Genomic DNA, 590 nt, shown 5'->3' on the forward strand with positions numbered 1-590 from the left:
CTCACTACGTCTCTTTGTACAGCAAAGACCAGTGTGAGTGCGGGACGCACTGATATCTCACTACGTCTCTTTGTACAGCAAAGACCAGTGTGAGTGCGGGACGCACTGATATCTCACTACGTCTCTTTGTACAGCAAAGACCAGTGTGTGACCACCGCGTCTCCCATCTACTCTCTCACATGCTGATCACTCACCGCGTCTCCCATCAACTCTCTCACATGCTGATCACTCACCACGTCTCCCATCAACTCTCTCACATGCTGATCACTCACCGCGTCTCCCATCAACTCTCTCACATGCTGATCACTCACCACGTCTCTTGCTCTCACACATGACATGTTTCTTGTACACACGACGCTCTCACTCACCCCGCTGTCACTCACTCACTCACTATGCGCTCGCGTGCGTGCGTGTGTGCGTGCGTGGGTATTTGTGTGTGTGTACACGCGCGTGAGACTCACGTATTTCACTTCGAGGGCCTTGTCCGCGCGGGGAATCCTGTAGGAGCAGTAGATGTCGTAGGAGAGGTCAACCAACTCCTCCTCCTCTTCCTCCTCCTCTTTCTACCTCTCTCTCTCTCTCTCTCTCTC

The 590-nt window shown here is 53.2% G+C and overlaps 1 long non-coding RNA gene across 1 annotated transcript in view; it reads right to left on the bottom strand.

Moving 5' to 3' along the window:
• LOC106813038 overlaps positions 1–554 on the bottom strand; it is a 5,334-nt gene extending 4,780 nt beyond the window's left edge. The window contains exon 1 of the long non-coding RNA XR_001394416.1: positions 462–554. This is a non-coding gene — a long non-coding RNA (uncharacterized LOC106813038). The remainder of the gene's footprint in view (positions 1–461) is intronic.
• Positions 555–590: the final 36 nt, after the last annotated feature.

The sequence above is a fragment of the Priapulus caudatus genome, unplaced genomic scaffold (assembly GCF_000485595.1).
Source record: "Priapulus caudatus unplaced genomic scaffold, Priapulus_caudatus-5.0.1 Scaffold717, whole genome shotgun sequence".
Classification (NCBI taxonomy): Eukaryota; Metazoa; Priapulida; class Priapulimorpha; order Priapulimorphida; family Priapulidae; genus Priapulus; species Priapulus caudatus.